Raw genomic sequence first — 12077 nt, 5'->3', positions numbered from 1 at the left:
AACACCATGCCACGAAAAGCAACCCCAGACCATGATGTTGCTACCTCCGTGCTTCACGGTTTTCACAGTGTACTGTGGTCTGAACGCGGTTTTATTTGGACTCGCCGTCCACCCAACGTTTGCCGTCCGAACCAACCAAGTTAAACTTGGATTCGTCCGACCACAGTACATTGCGCCACTTCGTCTCATTATTGCCCACCCAAGGGTAATGCGCGTTGGCAAACCTCAGACGGGCTTGGACGTGGCACCGTTTTAGCAGCGGAACTCTGCAGAGTCTACGGCCAATCAGGTGGTTTTCCACCAGCCGACGTTGAACAGTCCGGCTACTGACTGACAGATTCAGCTCGTCCCTGATTGTCCTCGCCGACTTGAATGGCTCGGCCTTGCACAATCGCGTGATCCGGGAATCCTCTCGATTGGTAGTTTTCCGTGACCGACCCGTTGCTCCCTTGGTTGCAGTAGAGTGGAGCGCGTTAAAAACAAATTTTTTTGAATGGCCAAGCAGTGCCGCAGACAGGCGCTTTGCAAGCGAGCGCTGCTCCTCTGTAACGTGATTGCTGCGACCCATAACGATGACGTGGCTTTTTTGTAATGCGCAGTGATAATGAACGTGTGGACAGTTTGGATGATTTGAACACAAGGTGATCGCGCTTGCAAAACGAGCTACTTTTATACCCGAAGCGAAGTGATAAGCACGAAGAGAATGCTGCTATCTCCTCTCGTAAGCGCAGTGCGTACGTGTTGTTTGTCACGTAGCTTCACAAAAATGGAATCGCACACATGATGCACTCAAGGCCGCGCGTGGCTATGCATTATAGCGCATGTTTTAATCCCAGTTTGCGTGCATATCAATGATGATTATTAAAATGGTTTATATTTTCGTTTGACGGTGTTTAGCTAAACTTTTAAGATGGTTAAATATACATGAAATTTAAAGTGGTCCCATGATTTTGACAATTTCAGAAATAACTTATTATATATTTTGATGTTACTTTTTAAGTAATATAGATTAAAGGAAAAATAAAACGGATACTAAGCAATAAAAGCTAAGCAAAATGCTAAGAATTGAAAAACTGAACTCTGCCGCGTACCAACACCAATCAATAGGGTTGTAGTGACCGTTACGGCTTTAGACCAGTTCTTACCGTAAGATTCGCGTTAGACCAGTTCTAGCGATCTTGGCCTGGCAGGTAACGAATTATGGCAGGTACGGCACCTCAACTTTCCACTGAAGCAGTTATCATGTTTGTTTTCATCATGCGCTTACGACACACGAGCCAACGCTGATACAGCTAGGACAGCTTTGCATTCACACGCAAGCAAAATTCTCCGGCAGCAGCAAAAAGGGAACGTACTTTAGTACGTATTCAGCGCACGCTACACACACGCTGACACAAAAAGGTATATCCTGCACAGCATCGCAGATTCCTCCGGCAACGGCATTAACGAGGTAAGGTTCGTAATAAGAGCACACTACGCACACTTACACACCTCTCAACCTCATGCGCACGGATACGGTACCTCATCGGAAATCCGTCGCCGAGTTGCGACCACGCGGTGCCGTACGTAATACGTACAAAGTGCACGTTACGCACACCTGCACACCTGTGGCGCACGAGGAAAATAATCATCATCGCATGCTCTGTCGGCGATACTAACTACCACGAGGCAATTGCAGTGTCGTCACACACATATATCGAAACACCTCGGTACATGCGTCGCAGTACGTCCAGTGCATCGAAGTTTGTACGGGAGCGAGACGTTTAAGCCCACTTTGGAAGAGGCCGCAATAAGCAAGTGAAGTTCGACGATTAGCACATCTGCAAGTTCGACGACGCGGAAGAGCGGTAAGCAGCAACTCACAAGTGCAGGGATCGTTGTATCATCATCGGAACGGCGGTGCGACCGTTGAATACCATCATAGCATCTTCAGCGGAACAACCGCTGAACACCAGCACAGCATCCCCCGGAAAACCGTTGGAGCAAACGGTTAAGGGAAACATCTACTCGGTGATTCTACAATCGGCGATGAGCGCGTTCCTTTTACTCTGTTTATTTTTTTTTCTTCACACACTTTACAATCTTTCGATCCAATCATAGTATGATATCATTATATTATTAGACTATGAGGATTAAGGAAGTGCTAGGATTAGCAGTTTGATCTTTTATTTTATCTAAATTGTTCAATTTCATTTTCGGGTATGTTTTTTTTCCACTATCGTATTTCCTTTATACTTTATTTCGCCTAAATTTTTATTATATTATTTTGCGTAAAATTTTTATCTTGACTTACAAACACATTCAATTTGAATTGTTTAAAATGTCATTAGAACGGGAAGTTGAGAGGCCCAGTGCCAGCATGGCAGAGAAACCCACACTAGTGCCGCAGGTGGAGCGCATTTCCGCCAAACTACCCCCATTCTGGTATGATATGCCTGAAATGTGGCTTGCTCAGGCGGAGGCTGAGTTTGAGGTATCTCAAATTACAAGGGAGCGCACCCGATACTCGTACCTAATAGGCGCTCTTCCTAAACAAACCTTAGCTAATGCACTCCAATACAATACACTCTGGGAATGCACCAATACAGGTAGCGATTCCGCAATGGAATGCACCAAAGCATTTTTCTCAAAACTACTCGACTGACGATATTCGTTAAGAAATATCGGAGCTACGAAACATGATTCGCCAAATGGCTGTCAATTCTAATAATCAGCGCAGGGGAATCGCAATATACGAGCAACACACCCTCACAACAGGGAGAACGCCCGCTATGACGGAACGCGAACAAGTCTATCATTCCTTGCTATTTTAATTCAACGCAGGGTGGGAACAATTTATCTCTTCAAAACAACAAATTTGCTCCGAAGCATTGAGGGATAGCCCACGAGCAATTTTAAGCTCTTCACCTCGTCTCTTCATCAATGATGAGATTCACATTCCATATAGATACCGGAGCTGACGTATCCGTCATTCTACAAAATTTAGTAGGCACTGTAGCCAAACCAACTGACCACGTATTAGCTGCAGCCAACGATAGTACCATTTCTACGTATGGCACCAAGTTAATACAGGTGTCTCTTGGATTGAGGCGGTCTTTCTCTTATACTTTCGTTATAGCAGCTGTGAATCGTTGATGATAGGAGCTGACTTTATTCACAAACACGGTTTGTTAGTTGATCTTAAGGAGCGGCGCCTAATTGTTCCAACTACAAATCTGGTGTCAAAGACTACTATTGCGACAGTGGACACTCCCGCACCAAAACATTTTTCTATGGAAGCAATTGAGTTCGGTGAGGTTTTAAGACAATACCCATCATTGATAGAGCGCCCTGACTACAACACACCGGTCGGTTTCACACTACCACTGGCGACCATGTGGGGATTATCGACGACTGAACGCAATAACCACACCCGATCGATACCCTATACCACACGTGCAAGATTTCACCATGAACTTACATGGTTGCAAGGGATCCACAATAACTCACATCCTGGCATTCGGGCTACTAGAAAGCTTATGACCGATCGTTATTTCTGGCCATTCATGAACAAGGACGTGGGAGAATGGACACCAAAAGGCCAAAATAGCACGCCATACTCACTCGCCATTGGAAACTTTTGATATTCCGAAAGGCAGGTTTGACCAAATCCACCTAGACATCGTTGGTCCTCCGGTAGACATGTGTTACCTACTCACAATAGTGGATAGATTTACAAGATGGCCAGAGCGTTACCCAATGGCAGATATGTCAGCAGCTACCATCGCAAAAACATTTGTCGACAATTATGTCTCTAGTAGTGTCGACAATTATGGAAGATCTAGTGACAAGCGGATACCATTGAACATGAAAAATATTTAGAAAAAGCTTTGTTGTTATAAAAACATTTAAAATCTGAAACAGGAGCCGTTAGTGCATCATTTCGTTTCATTGCAAATGCAAAAACAAGAGAAAATTTGCAAAATCTTAAAATTTACGCAGAGTGTTTTTAATAGTATAAGTGTTACGATTAGTAGTGGATGTATTAGTATTAAATGGAGATGTATGCGTAGATAGATTATCAGAGCGAAATACAGATATAAACGAGAGGTCAAAGTGTACTCACGCATTTGAAGAACACCACTTTTGGCAACGAGGAAAATTCGGCCTGCGTATAAATGGCGAGTCTGAAATCAGAAGAAAAAAAACAAGTCGTTAATCGGTGACATAGAGCCCTTTATCATGGGGGAGTGTTCCCGTGAATACTTGGAAAGAATGAACATTTTCTTTCAAGTGCATGAAATAGTGTATGTCCATAAAGACAGTGATGTTGCTAACGTTAGGATGAGCATCAATAAACAGTCTGATATCGAAAATGGCATCACCGGAGGAGCCAAAGTCGTGCAACTGTGAGAAGCTGTGTATGAAGCTTAGATAACAATTGGAACTTAAAGTGAATGTGGTGGCGGATCGATACAATTTCCCACACAGTATGCAGAAAGAACTCTCTTTTCCCGAATACATTATGAAACTGAAAGCCAACATACAAACGAGTTAGTTCCAAGCTCTCCTTTGGTCTGGTGCAACCAAGGTTCAGGGGCTTGAGTTACCTTAAACAACTTTTCACACTATTAATCCTCCCTATCCCCGTTATACTTTAAATTTCACTTTTTTCCCAATTATAGTACAATAACCAAAAATTCATTTTTATATCATACAAAACAAAAAACGAGAACAATACTACAGGTAAGAGACGAAAGAGGTCCAAGAGACCCAAAGTCTCTCAAAACTCTACAAACAACAACATACAAACAGCAAGCTTCGTTTTGCAGAAAAAGATATTGTTACTATTTTTAAAACATATCCAAACTCGAAGGGAACAAACTGTATCAAATCGCCTGAATCGATGATACAACAGATACAGGAAACATTCAAAAAATATTTCTTTGGAAGAATATTTAAACTCGTGATTTCCAATTAGCTCCTCCAAGAAATTATTGACGAAGACGAAGACGAAGACAAGATAGAATCATTCGTGAAACTCGCGCAACGGCGCATAGAGGGTTTAAAGAGAATTAACTGCGGTTAGGACAACATTATTTTTTCCCAAAAATGCACAGCAAATTGAAAACATTCATAGCGTCATGCAATATATGCAAACTAAGCAAATGCGATCGAAAGCCCCGGAAATTGATACGTCAATCTGTCTTTGAAACAGAACCATTTGAACGAGTTCATATCGACATATTTTTTCTTAAAAATTTAAATCGTTAACGATTGTAGATTCCTTTCCAAGTTTGCTAACGTGATCCCTTTTCAGACCAGAACGATAATTGATTTAAAAACTGCAAGAACAGAACACATTCGGCAATATGGCCGTCCTAAAATGATTGTTTGCAATCAAGAGCCTGCATTCGTATCCATAGATTTCGTTGGATTTTTAAATTACTTAGATATAACAATTCATTATGCCAGTTGCTCAACATCAAATGGCACTGTGAAGAGGTTTCATTCCACCTTGATTGAATTATATCGAACTTTGAAAAACAAATACAATTCATTAAAATTAGAAGAACAGCTTAATGTATTAACGGATATTTACAATAACACTTATCATTCTGTTACTGAACATCGTGATATAATTATCAATTCACAATCTGTTACGGATACTGCAGACATTGCTTTGAACTTTGAGAAATTGCACACACAGGTGCAACATAACTTAATGAAACATAAAATCTACTACGAAAACAAACATAATAATCTTTTGAAGCGTAATCAATTAGCCCCTAACGATGGAATTTTCCTAAAATCTTCTCAACGATTAACTAAAGATAAAGATCCGTACAAAGTTGCGACTGTTAGGACAGATAATAATCTAACATTTAAAGATGGAAATAATATTAAGATTCACAAACGGTGAATACAATCTTAATAGTAAAGGTAGGTAATTAAAGTAATTATTATTATTAGATTTGGACCATTTTTTCATGGTTTTGCAAGATATTCCTGTTCGGCGATTCGAAATATCAATGTATTATTAGTATAGCGTAGGCAAAACAATTGTGAAGTAAACGGCGACGTCGGGCGAGGACGTCCTTTTTGTACCCCCGGAGGAGTAATGAATCGTCTTGTATAATCTTAAGTAAGATATTACATGAGTGGTAGTGTAAAGTACACACTCTCGTTCTCGGTACACTAGGTTGAACGGAGAAACGACGAGCAGTTGGCATAAGGCTTTGTACTAATAAACACGTAAGAAAACGTACCCGAACGTTGGCTACTATCTTATACATACTTACAGTGTCGGACAAAGGGGTAGAACCTTGATGTTTCGTTGAACATTATTTGATGAAACAGTGATTATTCTCAGCAAATGAGTGCAGTTAACTATTAAAACACTTATTTGGCACCTAAGTAGAGTAAAGTTGCACACAAGCAGTGTAGCATGCAAGCGAGAAGAGAACATAGACTGAAGAGAAGGGACGAGAACGTTTGTGAAATGAGAGGAATTGTGTGAGAGAGGAAGGCCACAGTGGGAGGTTATAAAAGCAGGCATTGGCGGTATTCAGGGGGATTAATTAATAAACCAGTGACGAGTAAACATCGAGAGAAAGTATTGATTATTACAGAGGGAACAATCTTTGTGAAAGATTGGTATAGGTTTGAAGCTTTGTTATGAAAATTCGGCCTTACGCTGTTTGTCAAAATGGTAGGACCACCAGTGCTGAAATTATGTAGTTCAATAATTTTGAAAACTATATATTGAAGTCATTCATTGAACATTGCATACATCTTTATTTTGTCGCATGCTCATTGTTCCTCAAAACATCCCTGACCCTTCGAGGCATCGATTCTACCAACGATTGGCAGGTCTCCTTCGGTATCGCATACCACGCAGCCTGTATCTGCTGCCAAAGCTCCTCCTTGCTCCTGCAACCGGTAGCACCAAGCGTGGACTTCACGATTCGCCACAGATTCTCGATTGGATTAAGTTCCGCTGATTGTGCAGGCCATTCCATCACGACAACTTTCTGGTCCAAAAGAAACTGTCGAGCTACCCTCGACGTGTGTTTTCAATCGTTGTCGTGCTGGAATTGCCATTTCAATGGCATTTCCCACTCCGCATGTGGCAACATCACGTTCTGCAGTATCTCTACGTAGCGATGTTGATCCATTGCATCTTTTATCCAAAAGATTGGACCAACACCATGCCACGAAAAGCAACCCCAGACCATGATGTTGCCACCTCCGTGCTTCACGGTTTTCACAGTGTACTGTGGTCTGAACGCGGTTTTATTTGGACTCGCCGTCCACCCAACGTTTGCCGTCCGAACCAACCAAGTTAAACTTGGATTCGTCCGACCACAGTACATTGCGCCACTTCGTCTCATTATTGCCCACCCAAGGGTAATGCGCGTTGGCAAACCTCAGACGGGCTTGGACGTGGCACCGTTTTAGCAGCGGAACTCTGCAGAGTCTACGGCCAATCAGGTGGTTTTCCACCAGCCGACGTTGAACAGTCCGGCTACTGACTGACAGATTCAGCTCGTCCCTGATTGTCCTCGCCGACTTGAATGGCTCGGCCTTGCACAATCGCGTGATCCGGGAATCCTCTCGATTGGTAGTTTTCCGTGACCGACCCGTTGCTCCCTTGGTTGCAGTAGAGTGGAGCGCGTTAAAAACAAATGTTTTTGAATGGCCAAGCAGTGCCGCAGACAGGCGCTTTGCAAGCGAGCGCTGCTCCTCTGTAACGTGATTGCTGCGACCCATAACGATGACGTGGCTTTTTTGTAATGCGCAGTGATAATGAACGTGTGGACAGTTTGGATGATTTGAACACAAGGTGATCGCGCTTGCAAAACGAGCTACTTTTATACCCGAAGCGAAGTGATAAGCACGAAGAGAATGCTGCTATCTCCTCTCGTAAGCGCAGTGCGTACGTGTTGTTTGTCACGTAGCTTCACAAAAATGGAATCGCACGCATGATGCACTCAAGGCCGCGCGTGGCTATGCATTATAGCGCATGTTTTAATCCCAGTTTGCGTGCATATCAATGATGATTATTAAAATGGTTTATATTTTCGTTTGACGGTGTTTAGCTAAACTTTTAAGATGGTTAAATATACATGAAATTTAAAGTGGTCCCATGATTTTGACAATTTCAGAAATAACTTATTATATATTTTGATGTTACTTTTTAAGTAATATAGATTAAAGGAAAAATAAAACGGATACTAAGCAATAAAAGCTAAGCAAAATGCTAAGAATTGAAAAACTGAACTCTGCCGCGTACCAACACCAATCAATAGGGTTGTAGTGACCGTTACGGCTTTAGACCAGTTCTTACCGTAAGATTCGCGTTAGACCAGTTCTAGCGATCTTGGCCTGGCAGGTAACGAATTATGGCAGGTACGGCACCTCAACTTTCCACTGAAGCAGTTATCATGTTTGTTTTCATCATGCGCTTACGACACACGAGCCAACGCTGATACAGCTAGGACAGCTTTGCATTCACACGCAAGCAAAATTCTCCGGCAGCAGCAAAAAGGGAACGTACTTTAGTACGTATTCAGCGCACGCTACACACACGCTGACACAAAAAGGTATATCCTGCACAGCATCGCAGATTCCTCCGGCAACGGCATTAACGAGGTAAGGTTCGTAATAAGAGCACACTACGCACACTTACACACCTCTCAACCTCATGCGCACGGATACGGTACCTCATCGGAAATCCGTCGCCGAGTTGCGACCACGCGGTGCCGAACGTAATACGTACAAAGTGCACGTTACGCACACCTGCACACCTGTGGCGCACGAGGAAAATAATCATCATCGCATGCTCTGTCGGCGATACTAACTACCACGAGGCAATTGCAGTGTCGTCACACACATATATCGAAACACCTCGGTACATGCGTCGCAGTACGTCCAGTGCATCGAAGTTTGTACGGGAGCGAGACGTTTAAGCCCACTTTGGAAGAGGCCGCAATAAGCAAGTGAAGTTCGACGATTAGCACATCTGCAAGTTCGACGACGCGGAAGAGCGGTAAGCAGCAACTCACAAGTGCAGGGATCGTTGTATCATCATCGGAACGGCGGTGCGACCGTTGAATACCATCATAGCATCTTCAGCGGAACAACCGCTGAACACCAGCACAGCATCCCCCGGAAAACCGTTGGAGCAAACGGTTAAGGGAAACATCTACTCGGTGATTCTACAATCGGCGATGAGCGCGTTCCTTTTACTCTGTTTATTTTTTTTTCTTCACACACTTTACAATCTTTCGATCCAATCATAGTATGATATCATTATATTATTAGACTATGAGGGTTAAAGAAGTGCTAGGATTAGCAGTTTGATCTTTTATTTTATCTAAATTGTTCAATTTCATTTTCGGGTATGTTTTTTTTCCACTATCGTATTTCCTTTATACTTTATTTCGCCTAAATTTTTATTATATTATTTTGCGTAAAATTTTTATCTTGACTTACAAACACATTCAATTTGAATTGTTTAAAATGTCATTAGAACGGGAAGTTGAGAGGCCCAGTGCCAGCATGGCAGAGAAACCCACACTAGTGCCGCAGGTGGAGCGCATTTCCGCCAAACTACCCCCATTCTGGTATGATATGCCTGAAATGTGGCTTGCTCAGGCGGAGGCTGAGTTTGAGGTATCTCAAATTACAAGGGAGCGCACCCGATACTCGTACCTAATAGGCGCTCTTCCTAAACAAACCTTAGCTAATGCACTCCAATACAATACACTCTGGGAATGCACCAATACAGGTAGCGATTCCGCAATGGAATGCACCAAAGCATTTTTCTCAAAACTACTCGACTGACGATATTCGTTAAGAAATATCGGAGCTACGAAACATGATTCGCCAAATGGCTGTCAATTCTAATAATCAGCGCAGGGGAATCGCAATATACGAGCAACACAGCCTCACAACAGGGAGAACGCCCGCTATGACGGAACGCGAACAAGTCTATCATTCCTTGCTATTTTAATTCAACGCAGGGTGGGAACAATTTATCTCTTCAAAACAACAAATTTGCTCCGAAGCATTGAGGGATAGCCCACGAGCAATTTTAAGCTCTTCACCTCGTCTCTTCATCAATGATGAGATTCACATTCCATATAGATACCGGAGCTGACGTATCCGTCATTCTACAAAATTTAGTAGGCACTGTAGCCAAACCAACTGACCACGTATTAGCTGCAGCCAACGATAGTACCATTTCTACGTATGGCACCAAGTTAATACAGGTGTCTCTTGGATTGAGGCGGTCTTTCTCTTATACTTTCGTTATAGCAGCTGTGAATCGTTGATGATAGGAGCTGACTTTATTCACAAACACGGTTTGTTAGTTGATCTTAAGGAGCGGCGCCTAATTGTTCCAACTACAAATCTGGTGTCAAAGACTACTATTGCGACAGTGGACACTCCCGCACCAAAACATTTTTCTATGGAAGCAATTGAGTTCGGTGAGGTTTTAAGACAATACCCATCATTGATAGAGCGCCCTGACTACAACACACCGGTCGGTTTCACACTACCACTGGCGACCATGTGGGGATTATCGACGACTGAACGCAATAACCACACCCGATCGATACCCTATACCACACGTGCAAGATTTCACCATGAACTTACATGGTTGCAAGGGATCCACAATAACTCACATCCTGGCATTCGGGCTACTAGAAAGCTTATGACCGATCGTTATTTCTGGCCATTCATGAACAAGGACGTGGGAGAATGGACACCAAAAGGCCAAAATAGCACGCCATACTCACTCGCCATTGGAAACTTTTGATATTCCGAAAGGCAGGTTTGACCAAATCCACCTAGACATCGTTGGTCCTCCGGTAGACATGTGTTACCTACTCACAATAGTGGATAGATTTACAAGATGGCCAGAGCGTTACCCAATGGCAGATATGTCAGCAGCTACCATCGCAAAAACATTTGTCGACAATTATGTCTCTAGTAGTGTCGACAATTATGGAAGATCTAGTGACAAGCGGATACCATTGAACATGAAAAATATTTAGAAAAAGCTTTGTTGTTATAAAAACATTTAAAATCTGAAACAGGAGCCGTTAGTGCATCATTTCGTTTCATTGCAAATGCAAAAACAAGAGAAAATTTGCAAAATCTTAAAATTTACGCAGAGTGTTTTTAATAGTATAAGTGTTACGATTAGTAGTGGATGTATTAGTATTAAATGGAGATGTATGCGTAGATAGATTATCAGAGCGAAATACAGATATAAACGAGAGGTCAAAGTGTACTCACGCATTTGAAGAACACCACTTTTGGCAACGAGGAAAATTCGGCCTGCGTATAAATGGCGAGTCTGAAATCAGAAGAAAAAAAACAAGTCGTTAATCGGTGACATAGAGCCCTTTATCATGGGGGAGTGTTCCCGTGAATACTTGGAAAGAATGAACATTTTCTTTCAAGTGCATGAAATAGTGTATGTCCATAAAGACAGTGATGTTGCTAACGTTAGGATGAGCATCAATAAACAGTCTGATATCGAAAATGGCATCACCGGAGGAGCCAAAGTCGTGCAACTGTGAGAAGCTGTGTATGAAGCTTAGATAACAATTGGAACTTAAAGTGAATGTGGTGGCGGATCGATACAATTTCCCACACAGTATGCAGAAAGAACTCTCTTTTCCCGAATACATTATGAAACTGAAAGCCAACATACAAACGAGTTAGTTCCAAGCTCTCCTTTGGTCTGGTGCAACCAAGGTTCAGGGGCTTGAGTTACCTTAAACAACTTTTCACACTATTAATCCTCCCTATCCCCGTTATACTTTAAATTTCACTTTTTTCCCAATTATAGTACAATAACCAAAAATTCATTTTTATATCATACAAAACAAAAAACGAGAACAATACTACAGGTAAGAGACGAAAGAGGTCCAAGAGACCCAAAGTCTCTCAAAACTCTACAAACAACAACATACAAACAGCAAGCTTCGTTTTGCAGAAAAAGATATTGTTACTATTTTTAAAACATATCCAAACTCGAAGGGAACAAACTGTATCAAATCGCCTGAATCGATGATACA

The 12077-nt window shown here is 42.2% G+C and overlaps 1 long non-coding RNA gene across 1 annotated transcript; it reads right to left on the bottom strand.

Annotated features, from left to right (window-relative positions):
- Window positions 1-2037: 2037 nt before the first annotated feature.
- On the bottom strand, window positions 2038-11472 carry LOC118516318. Its single transcript, XR_004907844.1, has 2 exons — window positions 11290-11472; window positions 2038-4166 (listed from the first exon to the last, which is right to left on the bottom strand). It is a non-coding gene; the product is annotated as an uncharacterized LOC118516318 (long non-coding RNA).
- Between the last annotated feature and the right edge of the window lie 605 nt (window positions 11473-12077).

The sequence above is a fragment of the Anopheles stephensi genome, unplaced genomic scaffold, assembly GCF_013141755.1.
Source record: "Anopheles stephensi strain Indian unplaced genomic scaffold, UCI_ANSTEP_V1.0 ucontig272, whole genome shotgun sequence".
Classification (NCBI taxonomy): Eukaryota; Metazoa; Arthropoda; class Insecta; order Diptera; family Culicidae; genus Anopheles; species Anopheles stephensi.
This window is presented reverse-complemented; position numbering and strand designations above follow the sequence as displayed.